Consider the following 22,508-nt stretch of genomic DNA (forward strand, 5'->3'; position numbering starts at 1 on the left):
TTATCATATCTCTGTTAACACCAATTCTTGAACTTCAGGGAAATTTTGGAAATTTTATAACACCTAAGGATCTGCCTCATTGATTTGAATGGAACTGCGTAAAGAGTAAGTTACTACAGCAGTATAATTAGTGGATCAGGGACTCAGAATCTTGCTGCAGAGGGTAGGATGCATAGCAGGGGCATAAAAGTGCAGCAAATTAGTTAGATTGGATATTGGGGAATATCCAATATTCACTGTTATAACAATGAGGCACTGGCATAGACTGCCGAAGGAAGCCATGGAATCTTCTTCACTGGGGATTTTCAAGAAGAGGTCAGTCAAGCTAGCTGGTGACTTACGGCTAGCAATACCAAGTGTAGATGACAGGGGTGGGCAATTATTTTGGCTGGAGGGCTGCTTAAGGAGTTTTGGTGAACTGTCAAGGGCCACATGGGTATCCCCATCTCTTGATCCTTGCCCTGCCCCCTGGTTGCCATATTAGGACCAGAAGTCCCACTCCCTAACCCCTGACCTTTGCCACTGGAAGTCCCTTTTCCTTGCCCCCTGGAAATACTCCTTTTGGGAGGGGGGAATGCCATCTTAGAACCAGAAAAAAACCAAATCATACACTAGAAGTCAAACACCTACTAAAACTTATTTTAATTTTAGTACAAAAAAGATTTGTCATGGTTTGCGTTTGGGTACTGTATAGAGAAGGGATTGCATAATAGCTCAAAACTAAAGTCTCATTATTTTATATTGTGTGTGATGGGTATGGGGAGCGTGTGTGTGTGTATGATGGGGTATGGGGGGTGAGAGGCTGTAGCTCTGTGGGGGGGAATAGGGTATGTTGGGGCATGTGTATGTGGTAGTGTTATGGGGTACGGGTGTAGGTGTGTGAGGTTTGTAGGGTCTGAGGGAGGGTGGTGGAGTGAGGGGACCCCCCCACATACTTCCCTACAGCAGCAGGTGAGGGGGTGGGGAAGGGCTCAGGGAGCTCATGCCCAGTGCAGGCACTGGTGTCCAGTGGGGCATGGCTTGGGCCAGTGCTGTGTGGAGGTTGAGAAGCATAGCCAGCCCAGCTGCCCCTATCATGGGAGCTCCACGCTGCACACCTACAGCTTCTGCACTTCCACTGGGGGAAGCCCTGTGTAGGATGCTGCAGGGAAGCAGGGGGTTGGGCTCCCTCCTCTCCCAGTGGAGTCTATGGACCTGTGCGGCAGGGGGCAGGCAAGGCAGCCGGCTCCAGTGTGGGAGGTACAGGCATGCAGCCCCCACAATAGAAATGGCAACAGGAGCCAGCTGGGAACTGTGGGGGCTGGACTGACTCTTGCTGCATTCTGTAGTCCTGGCATTGCAGCCAGGAACTGTGCAGTGTGGCATGGACATGACCGGGCACCTCCTGGCTGCAACTCTGGGACTGCAGAATGCAGCAGGAGCCAGCCCAGCCCCCATGGTTCCCAGCTGACTCCTGCAGTTCCTAGCTGGCTCCTGCTGCTGCCAGCCCTGACCCCTGGGGTCTTTTCACCCACTGTCATTTCTCCCCTGCTCCTGCCACTGCTGCCTTTCCCCTGTCACTTCCCTTCCTTCTGCTTCCCTTCCTTCCGCACCTGCTGTTCCCCAGCCCCTACCTGCCAGCTGCTCTGGCACTGCACGGTTCCTGGCTGCTTGCTACACCTCCAAATTCTAGGCTCTTCTGGGAGCCCTACGGGACTGTGAAATGGCTCCATGGACCAGATCTGGCCCACAGGCCATAGACACCCCTAGTGTATGCCAAGGACTTTTATTGTATTTGCATTATTGTAACACCAAAGGTAACCATACAACACACAAAATAAGAAAACCATAATCAAACTTAAGGTTTAGACCAGGGGTGCTCAACCGCCAAACGCAGCCGATGGAAACATTGCATCTATCCCACAGGACTCCCCATGGCTTAGGAAATTTGGTGTTGCAGAAGTGGCAGCGATTAATATGGCAACCCTCACCCCCTTCCCTTCCCTCCCAGCACCCTCTCAGCACCTGGATTGAGGCTGGGCTATGCCCCCTCCCCTCCCCCTTGCACTGGATCAGGTCCCCCCCCACCCGGGCTAGGCTGGGGCTGGAACAAGTCCCCTTCCCCTATGCAGCTGGATTGGGGCCAAGTTGCCCCCCCATCCTCCTCTGTGTGGCTGGATGGGGCCCACCCTCAGCACAGAATCAGGTCCACCAGCTGGATCTGACCTGTGGATGGACTGGGTACAGCTCATCCAGCCCACTGACCAAAAAGGTTGAGCACTACTGGTTTAGACAGATTAAACAATTTTATCCATCAAAGGCACTGCTATAAACTGTTACACTACAACTGTTATTTCTGCCTGATTTTTGTGGTGACACAAATGTAACAAAACTGTTCTAAACTTAATCCTACTTTATGCTAGGGGGATTTATTGCAGTTGTAATATTTAGATTGTAACAGCACTGCCTCCTCTCCTTTTAAAATGTATGTTTGTTCTTATTTATATTTGTTCAGAAATGTATGTTTGTTCATACCCTCTGCTAATACTTTTAAACTTATTCCTTTTGCTTTAATAACACCACTCCACTGAGGAAAAGGAAATCCACATTTGGGTCCTTGTTACACAAAGCATCTGCCCCCGCCCCACAAAACTATAAAAACAGCCAAGATGTCAAACTAATGGGTGAAAAGGCTGTTTTGCAAACTGGGAGCAGAAAAAAAACCCAGTTATTTGCCTAAGGGTAGTAGTGGAAGATGTGGGCAAACCTGGGAGATGAACCTACAGCTAGTTCAGTGTCTAATTCAATGCCTTTACAACAGTTCTTCCTTTGTCAGTGAAGGCTCTGCTCTTAACTACTTTCTTCTATCAAGGTGCCAGACATTAACATGGATCTTTTTAAGAAGATGAGCATATTGTTTTCTTGACAGTTGTGCAGATATTTTTTTCTTTTAGATAAATATCTTCAGAGACCAATTATATTGCATCTTATGAACTTTGCAAAACTAAAACTTCAGGAAAGGATTGGTAATTGCATGCTGGTTACTGCTTAGTGCATCAGTTTAGGACTATCGAGATGAAAGCGGTGGGTTGTGGAACCTTGCTGAAGTCTGAGTGAGCACAACAGCTTGTGCACTGTCAAGCACTTTTTATCCCATTTCGTTGGTTAACAAATGTTCATTTTGTGTGACACTGACTGCAGCATACACAGTCACGTGACATTCTGTACCACTCAAATCTTACTTAAGTCTCCTGGTAAGTGCTTAAGTTGTGTAACTGGCATTTTGTAAAAGGTCTTCTGTGCTGAGACTAATTTTTAGCACTAAGATCAGGCTTTTGCTTTTGATTTGGGGAACTTGCCCCAAATTCTTTTGGTAAACAGGATGAGTTTTGAGCACCAGCCAGTGTTTGGGAGCTCTTGCTGAAAGAGCATGGCTGTTGCATAGTCACTGCACTACTATTGTTTTACATATTTCTTTTTGCAAAGCAGAGGTGCTGAGATACTTTGGCAATGGGCTATCAATATCAGCTCATAGATGGATGGAAAGAGCCATCTGGAATCTCTTATTATGAAAGACAATGTATAAATCCAAATCCAATTACGAATATAGAGAGCAGTATAAGTACAGGACTTGCTACTCTGCTGCTACCATTGTAGAAAAAGTGTAAGGAAAAATATTAAGAAAACACAGTATTTGGATGAGGGCAAAATGAGGCAAATCTTTAAGTGGCATAAAATGACATTACTTCATTGATATCAATCAAGAGTTGATTACACCAGCAGGAGACTTGACAGTTACATATTTCAATACTGGTTGTTATAAAAAAAGAAGCATAGGATGAGAATAAGTAAACCATTTCCCCCCTAAATTAGATCTTTTAATGCTTGATAGTTTTTTTTAATCAAGCCTTTTATTTGAAAAAAAACAACCTGGGGGAATATTCCCTTCTGTGACATTTCTGAGTATTATTTTGAAATATACATGTGATTTCTGTTAGCTTGGGTCAACCTGTCATTGGGATTTTATACAAACTTCCTAGACTATAAAATGTAACTTGATTGAAACAGAACATGAGGATGTTTTAAGACCAATACAAAGAGAGGATTTGGGGGTAAGGGCTGAATCAAGCAAGATGACAAACACTAGGGAAGATTTCAGGGTTGGGGTCATATCTGTACCATGTCTTATGCATATTACTAGATCACAGGAAACTTGGGCTAGAAGGGACCTCATGATGTCATCTAGCCCAGACCTTGCTCAAGGTGGGATTATCCCCATCTAAGCCATCCCAGCCAAGTGTTTTTGTCTAACCTCCTCTTGAAAACTTCCAAGGATGGAGATTCTACAATGTATTTAGGTAGGTAGTTTCAGTGCTTCAACATATCATAGTCAGGAAGTTCCTTCTAATCTTCATCGTAAACTTCCCCTGCTGAAGCTTGAAGCCATTGCTCCTAGTACTGTCCTCTACAGCCACAGAGAGAAGCCCATTTCTATCCTCCCTATAATCACCCTTCAGGTACTTGAAAACTTATCAAATCCCCTCCTCATTCTTCTCATCTCAAGATTAATCAGTCCTGATTCTTTCAGCTTTTCCTTGTAAATTGTGCTTTACAGGCCTCTAATCATTTTATTACTGCTCTCCACTGGACACTTTCCAATCTGTCACTATCCAGTGTGGGGCCCAAAATGGGACAGTAATCCAGGTGAGGCCTTTACAGTGCTGAATAGGTCAGGAGTTGCTTCCCTTGATTTGTAGAAGAACCTTATGTAAACACAAGCCAGGATGCTGTTGGCTTTTTCTTTTTTCTTTTTTGGCAGTAAGAGCACATTGTTGGCCCATTCAACTTATACTTTCATAGTTGGTAGGGTTGGAAGGGACCTGAGCACATCATCAAGTCCGACCCCCTGCCATGGCAGGAAGGAGGTACTGGGGTCAAACAACCCTGGCAAGGTGTTCATCCAGCCTCCTCTTGAAGACCCCCAGGGTAGTTGGTTCTAGATCCTAGCCATCCTGACAGGGAAGTCGCGCCTCCTGATGTCTAGCCTGAATCTACCCTCTGCCAGCTTGTGACCATTATTTCTTGTTACTCTTGGTAGTGCTCAGGGGAACAGGGACTCTCCCAATGCCTGCTGATCCCCCCTAACTAGTTTGTAAATGGCCACTAGATCCCCCCATAGCCTTCTCTTGTGGAGGCTGAACAGGTTCAGGTCCCATAAGCTCTCATAGGGCCTGCCCTGCTGACTCCTGATCATGCAGGTGGCCCTCCTTTGGACCCTCTCCATGTTGTCCACATCCCTCCTGAAGTTCAGCGCCCAGAACTGGACGTAATACTCCAACTGCGGCCTGACCAGTGCCGCATAGAGGGGGAGGATCACCTCCTTGGACCTGCTTGAGATGCATCTGTGAATGCATGACAAGGTGCGGTTGGCCTTCCTGACTGCATCCCCATGCTGCTGCCCATGTTCATCTTGGAGTCAATAATGACTCCAAGATCCTTTTCTGCCCCTGCACTGACGAGAAGGGAGTTCCCCAGCCTGTAGGTATGCTGCTGGTTCTTCCTCCCCAGGTGCAGCACCTTGCACTTGTCAGTGTTGAAACCCATCCTGTTCTCATCCGCCCACCCCTGTAACCTGTCTAGGTCTGATTGCAGCCTATTTGTCTCAGGCTAGCTGGGTGCTCTGAGTGTATCAATTTTATCACAGGCCAACTGGGCTGTTAGGTTCAGTTTTGGATCGAGGAGACAAAGTTGGGAGTGAAATAAAAGCAAATTTATTATAGCTTACACACACAAAACAGTTAACAGAAAGATAAATGCAATAAGCAGATAATGCAGTATTAAAGAGCTAATAGTAAATAACAACAAATAATAACAACAGATGGATCAATTCTGTTGCAGGCCACCTGGGCACTGTGAGGGTATTAGACACTGGGCTGTTCGAAACAACAGATAGACAGATATGGGTTGGCAACTTATCGATAGTCCCTCAATGCTAGGTATGCGTCAAGTGATTCCAGTGAAGTCAGGTGTCCCTTGATCAGGATCCGATCCTCACTCACACCAGGAGTCCAGGGTCCGGGCATGGAACAGAAATGGCCATTCTGTTCCCTCCTTCCTGCTGGTTACTTGATGCACGTGCTTTTTATACCTAGTCTTATGTTAATCTGATGGCCTCAGAGCCACTCATAATGTTGCCTTATAGCTGTTACCCTATGGGATTGAAAGGTGTTAAATTTATCATAAAAGGTTACTACCCAGACTAGGGTTTATCCAATAAGGAAATTATGATTCAGCACCTTTAGGTTTGACATTGACATTGCTCTGTCTAAGTTCCAACCCTTTTTAGGTTTCATTTGAATATGCTTTCTTAGGATATGTTTTCTTGGAACGTGTTGGGTGTGCCAGGCAGTTAGATCCAGTTTTATCATCAAGGCTGAACCCTGAGCAAAAAACCATTAGGTCTTCTAATCTTACAGCTACAGCTTTGCCTATGGGGCCCAGTCAATTCCACGAACAATTAATTTATCATTCTTGGTTAAACTTACGAAAGACAAGTTACATTTGCAGTTTACAAACTTGCAATGTTATATTAATTCATATTACCTGTTTAGGCAAAATACCAAATGCTTCCAAGAAGCACATTTTATTGCTTATTAATTACTCTGGTTCTGGCTGTTACACTTATTCCTCCCTTCTAGCATGCCCACTTCTCCCCACATCTTAGTGTCATCTGTGAATTTGAACAGCGTGCTTTTTACACCCCCATCCAAGTTGCTGATGAAGATGTTGAATAGCGTGGGCCCAAGGACCGAGCCCTGCGGAACCCCACTGCCCACTTATTCCCAGGTCGAATAAGACCCATCCACCACCAATCTCTGGGTGCGGCCCTCCAGCCAACTAGTGACCCATTTGATTGTGTAGGTGTCAACACCACAGTCTCCTAGTTTTTTAATGAGAATGGGGTGAGAGACAGTGTTGAAGGTCTTCCTAAAGTCCAGAAAGACTATGTCCACTGCTATATCTATATGTTCTACTGTAACCCCCAGGTCCTTCTCTGTAGTACTGCAGCCTAGCCACTAATGAGTGTATTTGTGCATGTAACTATCATGTCTTAACTGCAGGACTCCACATGTGTCCTTGCTGAATCTTAGCTGATTGGTTGCAGACCATTTCTCCCAGTCTCTCCAAGTTATTCTGAATCCTAGAGCAACTGGAGTGGCAATTCCATCCAACTTCATGTTATCCACAAATTTGCCCAGTGTGCACTTGATCACATCATCCAAATCATTAATGAAGATGTTGAACAATACTGGAGCCAGGAAAGACCTTTGGGGAACCCTACTTTTTACCTTCTCCCTACTAGACTAAATGAAAACAATGTGCCATTGATTTTATATTTGTACATTAGCCTCATATGGGTTTTTGATCCTGTTCTTGTTGATTTCAATGAGAAATCCTTGGATGCAGGGCATCTGTTTATTTGGATTAAGAAAATCTGTATTGGCAGACTAGTTTTCCAATAGTGGTTTTATCTGCATAAATCGACTGGTGATAGTAAGAGCTTCAAGAGTCTTTGTACTGGATGGAATGTGTAGCACAGCCAAAGATTGCTTTTTGGACAAAAATATATCCCACTGATTTAGTGAATTCCACAAACTTTACCATTACAGTCCAGAGTTGGAAATATAGTCAGAATATGGAAAATGAGAACCAATGTAGTCTTCTACACGATACAGGATAGAGTATTTTTTTTTACTTTTTTCCTCAGCATGGTGGTATTTTGATTCCTGTAATGGGTTAGGTGCCTGAGGGCTTTTGTGATTTCCCCTACAGGCCTCTGCTAGGCTCTCTCTCTTTCAAAGTCTTGCCTTGCCTTCTTTCCTGCCACGTCTTGATGGAAACTTCATGAAAAGGAAGCTGCTCTCAGACTGAACCTAAGGTGCTCTCTCCTCTCCAGTGGTCTATTCTCCTGATCCTGTTTGCTTTAAGGACTTATTGCATGGCTCTAACTTCCCTTTATACCAGGCCTTGCAGATGTTTCCTGTCATTAATCAGGTGGGATCGTTATCCCTAAGTCACCTGGCCGTCTCAGACCTTTATTCCCTTATTGCAGCTTCAGCCTTCCCAGCTTTTGGCCCTCTACTCTAGCTGGTCCCTTAACCAAGGCCCACTGTTCTGGATCCGTCTTCCAGGCTCCAGCCCCTTATCTTGCCCTCTGGGGCCTTTATTTCCCCTCTCTGGGCTATCTACCCTTCTTTGAGTTCTGGCCCCCAAGCTCTGCCCTTCTCTGGGCTTCAGGCCCTATTCCAGGACCTCTGACCCCTTCTGGTCTTGTTCCTAGGCCTTTGACTCTACTCCTGAACCTGGACCTCCAAAAACTATCCTTCACAGTCCCATCCAATCCACCAGTATAGCACTCTAACCCCAAATAAACTCTCTTTATAACACAAATTTATGCCACCTGGCAGCAACACAAACACCCAGTTCACTGGCTGCCTACTGCACTTCCAGGCTTTGCATCAAATCCCTTGGGTTGCTTTCACAAGGCTCCCTGCCTAGCAGTCATCAGTAGCAGCCAGCTCACAGCAGAACTTCCTGCCCTGCTGCTTCCCAGGTCTAACCCTCTGCTCTGGCTTATATACTCCTAAAGCCCTGCCCCTTTCTTGTCATGTGACTCCCCTGTCAGCTGACTTGAACGCAGGCTGTTCCTTAGCTCTGCTGGTTGCCTGTGCCTGTGCTACAAAGACCCTGCACTTAAAGGGGCCATACCACTTTCCAGTAACAGGGCAAGGGATCCCTGTTATAGACATTTTGCTCTGGAAACCACTTTTACTGGTATATTTTTCACAGGCAACTTGCACTTCCAATGCTCCCAAATAAAGAAATTTAGCTTTTTGATGATCAAAAAATACTCCTTTGACCATTAATGGCCCATGAAGAAGTGTATTAAGAACAGTTGAACTAGAGTATTACGTGTTGTGACTTGTTATCTCCACAGCCTTTTGCAGTTGAGGCACAGTCTTCAAGCCAAGGCCTGTGCTAACAGAGACCTGGTAGTTATTTTGCCTTGCTTTATAAGGGGAACAGTTCAATAATTATTTAGGAAAATATTTGTGAATTTGAGATTTTTTGTCTTTATCTGTACCAGTCGCATAACTTGCTGAACAATAAACAATGGGAAAGTTTGTCTCGGTAACAAAACTAACCAGAGTGAAAAAGCTGGAATTCTTTCAACGAAATAAATTCTATTCTTCTCAGATGTCATGAAAACTGATGTCACTTCTAATTCTTTTGCAAAAAAAAATGCTACAGTTTGCAGTACATCAATGCAGTCATTTTTCCCCCTGACTAACCTATAAAAAGACATTGTATACAAACTTCTGTTTTCTGTGCCAGAAATGCATTCCTGGAACATAATGGAGGCTCCTTTTTTTGTTGTTTAGTAATTTAGCTAATAGTTTCTCTGTGAACTTTCATAACATTTATTTACTATCATAAATGATTAGGCCCAGTGCTTTTGGCAGTCATAACTAGAATTCCTCAGCAGTAGGCTTTCTCATTACATTATTTAATTTAGTAAATATTATGCTGAAAATAATCTTGCATGACAGTTTTATATGAGTAGCATAAAGCTTCATATCTATGCATCCTAAAAGCTCTGTTTTATAAGGCACAGTGTTTTAGATGGAAGATGCATAGGTGGTAAATTTCAGCTGAACAAGAACCTTTTCAAGGATCTGGCGACCATCCAACCTTTGCATATATTGAAGTATTTGTTATTCAGACTGACTGGATTGCAGTGTTTCACATCAGAAACACTTCTTTTGATGGTACCAGCTTTACTTCTGTAGCATTTAGGGCACATCTACTCCCGTGACACTTGAATTCAATATTCTGGAAATTCCTACTAAGACTTTCAGTTGCCCAAAGATCATAAATGAGCAGTGATGGTATCCTGTTTCTGTTAAGCTTACTTGATTAGATAACAGATGTTGGTACAGGAGCAACAGCTCTGATTTAGATGGGTTCTATGCTGTATATCATATTGGTGATATCTCTCTCAAAAGAAAATTCTGGATTTCTTTAGTTTTTGATTTTTATCTGGTTCTTATAGCACCCTGCAGTCTTTACACAGTTGCTATGAGTCATTCTTTTCTGGTTACATTTAGCAGCTAGTATTTGATGAAAGTAATTATCACTATGCAACCTGCTTTATTTGGAGTCCAACATTTTTGTGTGTTCATTTTTAATTATCTCAGTTCTACAATACAGTTGTAGATGTGGTGTTGATGGTGCTGAGTTCCTCTGAAAATGAAGCCATGATTGAGTTCCCTAGGTCAGAATTTGTTAGCCTCATAGAATCATAGAAAATTAGGGTTGGAAGGGACCTCAGGAGGTTATCTAATCCAACCCCCTGCTCAAAGCAGGACCATCCTCAACTAGATCATCCAGGTCAAAGTTTTGTCTAGCTGGGTCTTAAAAACCTCCAAGGATGGAGCCCTCTGAGTAACCTGTTCCAGTGTTTTATTACCCTCCTAGTGAGAAAATTCTTCCTAGTACTGAACCTAAGCTTCTCTTTCTGCAACTTGAGACCATTGCTCCTTGTTCTGTTATCTGTCACCACTAGAGTACAGTTTAGCTCCATCCTCTTTTGAATCCCCCGACCACCACCCCTTCAGGTAGTTAAAGTCTGCTATTAAATCCCTTCTCAGTCTTTTCTTTTTTAGACTAAATAAGCCCAGTTCCCTCAGACTCTCATCAGAAGTCTATCCCCTATCCCACCTCAACATTTTTGTTGCCCTTCACTGGACCCTCTCCCATTTATCCACATCTTTATGTAGTAGGGGGCCTAAACTGGACACAGTACTACAGATGCTGAATAGAGGGGAATAATCACTTCCCTGGACCTACTGGCAACACACCTACTAATACAGCCCAATATGCCATTAGCCTTCTTGACAACACAGGCACTGTTAGCTCATACTCAGCTTATTGTCCACTGTAACCCCCAGGTCTTTTCCTACAGAGCTGCTGTACAGGTGCATGGGATTATTTCATCTTAACTGCAGGACTTTGCACTTGTTCTTGTTGAACCTCATGAGATTCCTTTGGGCCCAATCCTCCAATTTGTCTAGGTCACTGAATGCTAGTCCAATCCTCCACTATACCTACTAATCCCTCCAGCTTGGTGTCATCTCCAAATTTGCTGAGGGTGCACGTTATGCCATCTTCCAAGTCGTTGATGAAGATATTGAACAGAACCAACCCCAGGACTGACCCCATGGGCACTCCACTTGATACCAGCTGCCAACTAGACCTTGAGCCACTGATTACTACTCTGGGAGTCCAATGCAACAGCCAGTTTTCTGTTCACCTGACAGTCCATTCATCCAGGCTGTACTTGCTTACCTTGCCTGCGAGAATGCGGTGGGAAACTGTATCAAAAGCCTTGCTAAAATCAAGGTATATTGCATCCACTGGTCTCCCTGCATCCATCGAGCCAGTCATCTCATCACTGAAGGCAATTAGGTATTCAGGCATTACTTGCCCCAGGTGAATCCATGCCAACTGTTCCTAATCACCTTTTTCTCCTCCCAGTACTTAGAATGGATTCCTTGAGGATCTGCTTCATGACTTTTCTAGGAATAGAGGTAGGGCTGACTGGTCTATAGTTCTCTGGATCCTCCTTTTTCCCTTTCTTAAATATGGGTACTATATTTGCCATTTTATAATCATCTGGGACCTCGCCCAATCTCCATGCTTTTTCAAAGATGATGTCAAGTGCCTCTGCAGTCACATCAGCCAATTCCCTCAGCACCCTCAAGTGCATCCTGTCTGGCCCCATGGACTTGTGTATATCCAGCTTTTCTAAATAGCCCCTAACCTGTTCTTTCGCCAACTGTTAGCTGCTCACTTCCTCCCTAAACTGTGCTGCTCAGTGCAGTATTCTGGGAGCTGACCCTACCTGTGAAGATTGAAGTGAAGAAGGCATTGAGTACTTCAGCTTTTTCCTCATCCTCTGTCACTAGGTTGCTCCCCCCATTCAATAAGACACCCATACTTTCTCTGACCTTCCTCTTGTTGCTGATGTATTTGTAGAAACCCTTCTTGCTTCCCTTTACATCCCTTGCTAGCTGTGACTCCAAATGAGCTTTGGCCTTCATGACTTTATCCCTGCATGCCCGAGCAGTAATCTTATACTCATCCCTAGTTCTTTGTCCAAGTTTCCACTTTTCTGAGAGGCACTTCTGTATATGAAACACCACTCCAGCCAAAAAAAAGTAGGAGTGGTCAGCATCTCAGCAGATTAGGTCACAGGAGCTGAAGTTTAGCTCTCCAGCTCTGAATATCTTATCCTCCCATAGGAAGGGAAGACAGCAGGAATAAGTGTCTGTTGATATACTATGTGAACAGCAAACATCAAGAGCAGCACGTACTAAACCTATGATTTTAAAAGGCACTGTAGTCTATAAATGCTAAAAGCATATTTTGTAAAACAAGAGGAAAAACTTTCAGGTAAGACTTTTAAAAAATCTTTTACTGATTTTTAGAAGCCACAAGTCACTTTAGTTATGGTTAATGTATGAATTTAGGGATCCCGAGGCTGTAAATTTCTCTAAAGTGCATGATTCCATCTGCTTTAATTGCTTCAAAACTGAATTTCAGACAGATACTCTGTGGAACTTTGTTTTTAGTTTTCCAACTGCCTAATATGACCTGTAGCTAGAAGTATTGTATATATCATCACACGTGTCTTGCCCTTACAGCTCTCTTGGCTAGAAGCATGACTGATTTCAGCATTATTAGAGGATGAAAGCATTATTTCAAATGTTTTGAATAACATTTTTGGTTTATCATCACATTCAATTTGTCTCTGCCTTGGATCCATAATGTGAGTTCCAAAGAATTTACCTTTCTTCCCTTTAGGCTTAAATCTTGATTTTTAAATTCAAGTTTTTGGAGGTTTTCATTCACTTTAGTGGAACCTATGGGCCTTTTGATCTGAAGCTCATTGAAATCAATAGGAGACTTTCCACTGATGTTGACTAGCCTAGAATGAGGCCCTTCAAGCAGGATTATCTCCCTCTGCTCTGAAAGTATGTTATGCTAGGATTTGTAAAGGGGCTAAAGGTAGATTTACAATGGCACATCCCAACGAATTCCCACTTCTGTGGGTCTTGAATAGCTAACTTCTTTAGAGGCCGTGAGAAGTCAAACAATAGGTAAGTAATCTGAATAAGAGTCAAAAGGGTGGATCAGCCCATTTCCTTTCCAAATGTAGATGATGTTCAACAGGTTTGGAACATTCACCTAGACTAATTCATTTTTCTGACCTTATCACCCCCAATTTGCTATTAGCAAATTAAATGGAAAAGGTAAGAAAGCACAGATTAATCCTATCTAACATGTTGCATGGAAAGCATCATGTACTATAGCTTCTTATGGCATTGAGGGGGAGAAGAGTGGCCTACAATCCTTTTTCACAGAATGGGAACAGGTATACGTTTGTCCTACTAAATCAGTACAGCTTATTAACACCCAGGGCTGGGAGAGCTTAGAAAAACAGGAAGGTATGTTGCTTCCCATTTGGTAGTAGTGCATATAACAATTTCTGTTTTAAGATGAGACAAATGTCTTCAGAGAAATGGGGCAACCAAATAAACATTTAGCTAGGTCCCCAATCCAAGACCAGTTGTTGCTTTGAATCAGACCCTACAACATATGTAAACCTACTCGAGCTAAAAACTTGTGGCCTAACTCCCAACTAAATCCCTCTCATTCAATAACCCCATTATATATGATTGATTTCATCTAATTCCATTCACCATCACTTCTTGCCTTTCACTGGGAGGTGAAAAATGTGATCCATTGAAACATTTTGGGATCTTTTGGTATGTGTCTCAGTTATTCTGTTATAAACAATCACTCATGAGCCCAGCAGGGTAGCTGGCAAACCACCCATACTCCTTTTATTTTTGTGCTTTATCCTTTTAATCTGAGGTTAATGTGCATTCATTTATATGACTATGTAACATCTACAAGCTGGAAAAATGCTCTTTTGAATTTAAATTCACATAAGCATATATTGTGCGTTACCTCGTATTGTAGAGTAAAAATTATGCTACAACACACTTCTTTTGCAGGTATAATACAAACACTTTCTTTTTAGCGATATTAGTTACCAGGGCTTGAAGAAAATATACCTACCATCTCCTAAACACTATACCTACTAGCCAGGGTGTTAATTACCTTTTACCATAATGCCCTCTACAAGTCAGGTCCTATTTCCTCTAAAGGTCTGGCAATGGCAATTCAAAAAAAATAAGACCATTATGAACTATATTTAATTCTAATCTGTTGTGAATTTATTTTGATATAATGTTTCTTTTTAAAACAAGTTACTGCTAGAGCCAGTTGCATACCAGAGTAAAACATCACTTATTATAATTGAATTCCACCAGCATTAGTGAATTGGTGAAGTGTGCCTGCTTAGCTACAGAATGGGCTAGCTACAAAACTGGTATTACTGTATTTACCTGAACCCACAGTGACTCTGGATTTAAGACAATACCCCCCCATCCTTCCCCAATAAATTAGAATCTATACGTGGGGAAAATATACATTTTTGCTATAATTTTCTATGTATAGAATCTAATTAGTGGAAGGTCATCTTAAATTTGTCTTCCAAGTGTTGTGGGAGGGAAAGCAGAGGCAGGCTGAGAGGCCAGACCCTCATTCCTTGACGTTTCTGCCTGTCTGCCCTGTCACTTGCCTCCCTCCATGTTGCCCCCTTGCTGCCTGCCTCTACCATATGCACCCTTCCACCTGCAACCCCATGCTCCTTGCCCTCCCCTATGCCTGGGCCTGATCTCTCCTACCTGGCCCCCTCATACTCTCACCTCTGTGTCTACTCCATCTTGGATTTGAGTAAATACAGTACAAGTTTCTCTCTCTTTATGCTGTATGTACATTCCTGGAAAATGGCGCATAACTCAAATTTTCATAGAAGGAACCCACTTTACAATGTAACAAATAAGGATAAGTTCCAAGACCTTGATTATACTGACCCCTAGACCCATTTCTACCACTTTTACAAGACCATTTTGTTACTCGCCAACAGTAGGAGAGAGGTTAGCAAGCCACTTAGAAGCCATAATGGGGATGGCAACTACAGAAACACGTCGCATACAATGAGTGAGGAGCACAGATCCACACAGGAGACAATATTTTGGTGCATATTGCTCCCATAATGCACTGCACAAAGCAGCTGACTGCGGGCTTCCACCACACCGATTGCATAAGTAAGAGTGAATTTACCTTGCATATAATGAATATTTGGTATTAAAAGGGTCATCACATGAGGGCAAATTCGTACATATAGAACCTGCATAAAGCAAGGGAAACCTGTAATAGACTAAATACTGGCCAAATGTAATAGATGGTTGAGTTTGAGTATCATCCAACAAGAAGGTTGTTCAGACTTTTCTCACTGGCTGCTGTTGAATGAGTTCTCCTGGAAACTGTTGTGTTCATGTCTACTCTTGCTTATTGCATAACGTGAATTTACCACAATTCCTTTCAAAATACATCTTTTATCAGTGAGGAAAGTTAAACTGTGACTTAATTTCCATACCTGTAAGGTTCTTATTAGCCTGGCTTTTCATGACATCAGGCCTTTTTGTGTATTTTTCTACTGCATGATGGAAAATTACCAAAGGATATGACTATGAATGGTAGGTATACAAGTTTTTGTAATTGCCCCTGACAACATCTGTCAAAACAACACAGGAAAATGTTGAGCTTGGTTAGCTATTAGAGAATGGGACTGTTTGTTTATTCAATGGAAGAAATAAAACACATTGAGAAGAAGCCAACAGAGAGACACTGATTCACTTATAAAGACTTCCAACTTCCAGCTACAGGATATTTTGGTTCCAGTATTTCACATCAATAATAAACAATCTTTATGGGAACCATCAAATGATAAAAATGAGAACATGAATTGAGAGCTAGGATATATATTTTTTAATCTGCTGCTTGGTGTAGTTTACATTAGGTTCTATCTGGAGATTGGAAAGAAGCATGTTCCATATCACAGAAGCCTGATTTTTTCAAATAAATGTTTGCCAGCTATGCAAGGTATTATCAATAATTCATCACCCTAGTTCTTCAGAGATGATCTGTTGATGTAAACCATCAGTGCACGCGGTAATAATATGAGCATTCATGTGATTTACAGATCTACAAAATGGCAAATAACTTGAAATTTCTTCAAGTGACAGCCTGCATAGGCTTTGGAACATCAAAAATGGTACGTGTGACAGCTACAGCATGCTGTAAATCATGCTTGACTTTTTTCTAAGTGGTCTCTAGTGATCTTGGGGTACATGCACTTAGCTTGGCATCTTCATAGACCATTTCCAATACCTGATGGATGGGGTTGTATTTTATATAATTGAGCTTTTTCTAGATTTTTATTAACTCTTTATTCCTTTGGGTCTTTCTGCAGTCATAGCAGTACATCTTGGAAGGGGGCATTTATATGGCTCTGTAAATGTTTGTCTTCCCTTTCAGTGTCGGTTGGCTTGCATTCTCTCCAGAAAGGTGTAGCTTTTCCAGCATGCTGCGGGCTGTGTTACTCAAGGGGATTATATAAAGTCATTCCCAACACTCTGTTGTGTAGTAAATCTGGAGTAAACATGTCAACTCCTACAGCATCAACAGCATTTTGCCTTTGTGTCTTGCATGTTCAGGCAAAAGCCACAGTTTTTTGCGGGGGGGTTGGCAGCTGCATGGGCTTATTTTTAAATTTCTTGTCCTGTAAATCCCTTATAACAAGACCCTAGTTATAAGGGATTCACAAGAGTGTGAGCGCATGACTAGGGTCTTGTTATAAGGGATTTCAAGGGGCTTCTCTGTTTATTTCATTTATAGTGAATTTCATCAGTTCAAAACTGCTCCAAATACAGAAAACCAGCATAATACACAAATACCTGTAAAATATCAAGATTAACTAGCTCATGGGTATCAAACTCATTAGCCCCTGAGAGTCATATGAATGGTGTGGGGCCAGTCTACAGGATGGATCAAGCCTTTGGACTGGTCCCCTATAGCAGATCCAGCACACAGGGCCAGGTTGGCACTGGCTCTGTATGCAGCATGTGCCATCTCCCCAGTCCATACCCCATTCCTCTCCAAGACAAATGGGCAGCACCATAGGACAAATGATAGGGTTCTGCAGGCAGAACCCAGTCCGTGGGCCATGTCTTTGACACTCCTGAACTAGGCCGGCCTGGCTAGTTAACATAAAGCATAAACAGTAATTCTACATTGTGTTTGTGATTTGAAGGAAGTCTGTAATTTTGTATTGTACAAATTTCTGTATGCATTTATTGTTAAACATTCATCTACATTAGGGGTGTCCAATTCATTTGACCCTGTGGGCTGGATCTGGCTCATGGAGCTTCCTGTGAGTCAGAAGACCCATTTCTAGCAGCAGGGTGGTGGCTCATTAGTTCAGCTGCTGGAGTTGCCATGGCTCCAGAACCTGGGGGGGTGAATGCCACTGTTATGTTGTCTCCCTCTTTCCTTGTTGCTGACTTTAGTTGCCAATGGTAACCAAAGACCCTGGCTTCAGTGGTAGGGAAGGGGGTGGGATGCCAAATAGCAGTGGTGTTTACTACTTGGGTTTCAGAGTCTTGCCAGCACTGTGGTTTGGCAGCCACACTAATAATAAGCCCTGTGGGACACAGGTTAACTGCTCATGGGCTACATGTAACTCTTGGGCTGTGATTCACACAGGTATACTCTACATCATATAGTCACACAAAACTCCCATCAAGAACATTGATTGAAATAGACAGCAGCTATTGTTGTTTTCTTAGATTGTAATGACTACTTAAATGGTTAGGATAGGCTGCTCCCCTACTTTGTCCTCATGCTTATCCCTGTCAACTTCACTTTGTCCAGACTTTGTACCAAACGTCACCACTCTCAGCGTATTCAATATTTGTTGGTTCATGAGTAACATGTAAATTGTTGTCTGTAGCAACAAAATCCTCAAAGACTGTTTCCTCTGGAATGTTTGTGGCACTAACATCTATGCCCTATATTTTGTCAGTCTTGTATCTGCTTCATGAGTTTCTTCTTTTAGGTCAATGTGTGGTGCCTTCCATTGAAATCATGTCTGGCTCTTGCCAATATTTTACATTGATGTTTTAATGGAACACCACGTTTCAACAAATCATGTCCGTGGGTTTGTTTGAGATCTGGCTTCTCTTCTGTGTAATGATTATTGACATTAAAAAGAATTTGGTTCACCATCTGGCTTCTATGGTAACTTTTACTGAGTGAATTATGCCTTGATCCAGGGGCTGCAATACGGCAGCATGGTTCTGCAGTAGTAATTCAATTCAAACATATTCTAGATGTAGGGCATGTTGTGGATGGAGCCATTGGCAAATGGCATTTGAGTCATGTGGCTTTTTCATTTCCTCTTTGCATAAACTTTTCAGAACCACTAGTTTAACTAAGTTGTTTATCGTCCAAGTGTGTCTAGCATTCCACTAATCATAGGGGCAAATATACACTCTTGAAGCCGTGGTCTTGAATGATTCGCCAGTGCTCAACTCCTCAGTTCCTCATACATTGTTACAGAAGATGTCATCTAGTGTTTCTTACTTGCTCTGCAATGGTCACCTTTTTCATTTACTATTGTATGAGAGCATACAAGAACATACACACACACACACACAAGTTCAAGCACATGCAAATCCACATGTGTACATGTGTACGCTTTCTCTCTTAATCCCACTTTGAGGGAGAGTGTTGTACTTGGTGAAACATGGAAGATGCTGAATTTTAGCCCATTTTGGATTTTAAACTTCATTGCAGAACAACAAGGAAGTTTTTTTACATCCCTGCCTGCCATCTGACACCTCCAGGGAAGGAATCCTACCTGATCAACACATCAAAGAGCTACTTAACACAGCTCACAAAGACACTCTCATGGACCCAGAGGGACAGCCTTCCATCTCCAGCTCATTCTGTGAAAAAATTCATTTTATTTTCTACCTATGGGGACTTTTTACCATCTTATACCATCTACAGTTTTCCCAGAGCCTGACAAAGGTACTTTGATCCCAAAAGCTTGCAGAAATGGGCAATTTTCTTGCCATTTTTCAGTTGGTCTAATAAAAGGTATCATTTTAGAAACAAGAGTTCTAGTTTTTGTATGACTTTGAGGGAGGCAAACTTTCAAAATAGATGGGATCGCTGGCTTTTTGTTGTACTAGAAATGCCATGTACTTTTATGTAGTCAGAATTGAGTATGATTTCTCTTAGCAGTGCATTGAGTGGGGTGGAAGGTATTGTGGAAGTAGAGGACTCCACGGTTTCCTTGGATATCTGGGTGTGATTCCTATAATTAAATAGCAGTCCTGATAGAATAAGTGCCTTCCAACTCTCCTTTCCTAGAGGAAAATTCACCATGATGTGGAGGATTAGAGCAAGATGGAAGTTTAGAGGAAAAAAAGGAAAAGCATGGAAAATAATTAGAACTTTGCTTGACCTGAGAGAAACATAGATGTTAACTAAAAACAGTGTTTCTTGCATGTATCTGCAGTTTTACTGCAAATCAGTGAAGGCACTTGGTCTGGGTTTGTTTTGAGTTATCTGGAGAAAGCTATATATCTGGGTTGGTTTTTGACAATAGACATTTGAAGTGTCAAAGTTTTTTAAGCCAGTGTGTGTAAAATGAATGCCTAATTCATAATGTTCTTGACTTCAGCAGAGTTATGCTTAGGACAAATAAATACATTCATACTCTGAATCAAATAATTAATATGTTTTTGGTGGGAGGATTTGTACAATCTTTTAGCTTGCAGTGCAGGTAAAAAAATCAAAAACAAAAACAAAAAAACCCCAAAGCTCAAGGATTTTTAACACACAGCACTCTCCATCTCAGCAGAGTTTTGTACCATTCTTTTAGCAGCCCATCCTGAAGCTCTGTCAACTTCATGAGTGTCTCAGGTTTTGTACAAGGATTGCCATAGTTCATTGTTTCTGTGGTTTTGTCCTGAACAAAACAAGTCTTGTGTGCCTTCTGCAGCGTGCCATGACTGAAATATTTGTCTGCCTTGCCCTAGAAGCCAAGAGGTTTGGTGTATGAGACATGACAGCTTGACATGGATCAGTCACAAACAGGGCATAACATGTCTTTTGTGGTTTACAGGCTTGGATTTGGATCACTGGCCGGAAACTGGTCTTGGAAACAGAGCAGTACACCACACTTACCGCCTTATCCATATCCTATTGAACTCAATAGGCTCTTGTTGACCTTAATAGGCTTTGCAGTGGGCCCTGGATGTGGAACATATGGAAAAAGCCAGCTTTTGAATAAGTTTTCAGACACATGTTAATAAGCATGATTCTGTGTATGTCGCCAAAATCTGGCCTTAGTTTTGTGGTAAGGATGACTTTACATTTTTGCATTATTCCAGGGTAGCAGCCTGGCTATTTCTGTGGTAACATCAGAAATGTATGAGAAAATTTCTGTTAATTTTAAATTAATCCATTACGAATGCTGTTCTAAAAAGAATAAAGTTGCTTATTACACTTAGATCTTGCTAAGGGTACTTAAAATCCATGTTTAGGCTCATTTACATTTGTGCTAAGTGCCATCTAAGCATCTCAGTCATGCCACTTCAGGCGAGGGTTATTTCAGAGCTGTGCTCCCTAGGGAAGCTTGTCTGCTCCATGGAGATAAAATGAGCAATCTGCAGTCCTCCAGCATCCCAGGCTGTACCATTCCCATCCCTGTATCTTCCCCTCCTCCCCCAGCAGGGATGGAGCCCAGGTGTCCTGGTTCCTAGCTACAGCCCTGATTGCCAGCCCTCTAGGCTAGGGGCAGAAATTGCACATAAATCGGTTTAAGTGATCAGAAACTGGTTTAAACCTGTAACAGAATGTAAGTTTAGTGCATATAAATCAGTTTCAAAATGGCCTAAGCCGGTTTGAGGTAAACCTGGTTGAATGTAATATCAGACTTAACTGATTGAGGTCAAAGTGGTTTATGAAACTTGTGTTCCAGACCCGTTCCTGGTTTAAGTTAAACCAGAGTCCTCCAGCATGCTTTGCAGCCCTGGGCTGGGCTGTCTGTTTCAGCCAAGCAGGGTTGCCCCCATGCCTCTCCTCCCTAGTTGGAGCACTATCACTGCTCCGGCTGGCTGAGAAAGGGGTGGGAAACCCTGCTCTGGAGTGCTGCTGGGTCTACCTGGCAAGGGCGACAGCAGCCCTTGCCAGGTGTCCCCAGCCCCCCCACCTGCCTTGCTGCTCCAGTGGCAGGAACGGAGGTGTGGCCAGACCCCGGTAGCCTGAGAAGCAGGCGTTTAATCCCTCTATTGCAGGGGGTGGTGGTGGTGGGGGGGGTGGTTGGCAGCGACTGGCCTGTGACAGCCCACCCTTCCCTCTCCTGGTGGCAGAGTAAACTATTATGGCAGGTGGAGGTGACGCACCTGTCATCTGCCACTGGCTTGTGTTGGCACCAAGTGCTTGGGCAGGCTGCTGGGGGTCAGTTACTGCCTGTACCCCTGGGTCTGGCCTGGATCTTCCACTACTGGGGTGTCTGGCTGTGCTGGGGCTGTTGCTGCTGACTGCCCGGGAGCCAGGGCCATCACTAAAGGTAAGTGGCAGGAAAGCAGCTTTTGCAGAGGGCAGGTGGCAGGGGAGAAGTGACTGGGGAGGCAGGCACTGGCATGGGAGGAGGTAGGGAGTGGGGTCTGGCTACCTTATTCCACCCCTGCTGCTGCTTTCCATGGAGCAGTGGTAGGGGAGATGAATTTAACATGATCCTTCTCAATATTTAAATCTGATATGTGGCCAGCCAGCGAGCGCGTGGTGGTGGTGGGACTGGAGACCCCTGGCAGGGGCTGCTTCCCCCCTCCCACTCCAGGCAGACCCCGGATTGGGTCACTTCAGGCCAGGTGAGGGTTTAAACCCCACTCCAAACACTTAGCCTGCCTGGGCCTAGCCACACGCCTTCCCTCAGCTTAGTTTCCCTCCAGCCGAGGGCTCGCTCGAGTGCTCCTCAGCTTCTGGCTTGAGCCACTACAGGCATCTTTCTGCATTTCTGGATTCAAAAGTGAATGTCTATCCACTTGCAAATCAGTTTAGTCTAGACAGGTTAAACTAACTTGCAAAGACTGAATCAATTAGACTCCAGCTTTTTGAATGTCTGTCCCTAGTGGTATTTCAGGGCTGTCAGGCAAGAAATGGTATTATTCTTTAATGTGTGACTGCTCCCAGTATGTTTTAGCTTTAACACCACTTAACTTTCATAGATTTAGTATAGTTTAAATGTAATGTGCAACTTTACTCTTACATTGTGATTTAAATTCCTTTCATGTTATCCTTCTGCTACACATTAAGTTTTCAGCGTACTTAGGGAAACTTTTGTAGGGAAAATGTATAAGTTTATCACAGCTGCAGGGATCAGCAGAAGCTGATCAGAAATGGCTGAGGACTTTTTA

Source organism: Crocodylus siamensis, chromosome 4, assembly GCF_052110815.1.
Source record: "Crocodylus siamensis isolate JL-2025a chromosome 4, ASM5211081v1, whole genome shotgun sequence".
NCBI lineage: Eukaryota > Metazoa > Chordata > Crocodylia > Crocodylidae > Crocodylus > Crocodylus siamensis.